The sequence below is a fragment of the Plasmopara halstedii genome, assembly GCF_900000015.1.
Source record: "Plasmopara halstedii genome assembly, contig: Scaffold_2680, whole genome shotgun sequence".
NCBI lineage: Eukaryota > Oomycota > Peronosporomycetes > Peronosporales > Peronosporaceae > Plasmopara > Plasmopara halstedii.
In genome coordinates, this window is record NW_020189586.1 from 509664 (window position 1) to 509887 (window position 224).

Sequence of the window (224 nt, forward strand, 5' to 3'; positions counted from 1 at the left end):
AATTTCATTTGCAGAATTCACATTAACTCCTTCAATACTTGATCCCGTATCTCCATCCCTTGTTGGATCTTACTATAAATAGATAATTCCTCTTCAGCGGATGCTTTAACATAAGCATTAGGCACATTTCCGTGTGTAGCTGGTACCTTCCAGTGTTGCGTCATTACCAATATCACTTTGGCAGTGATCATTTCCATGACAGGCGCATATGTAAACATGAAATC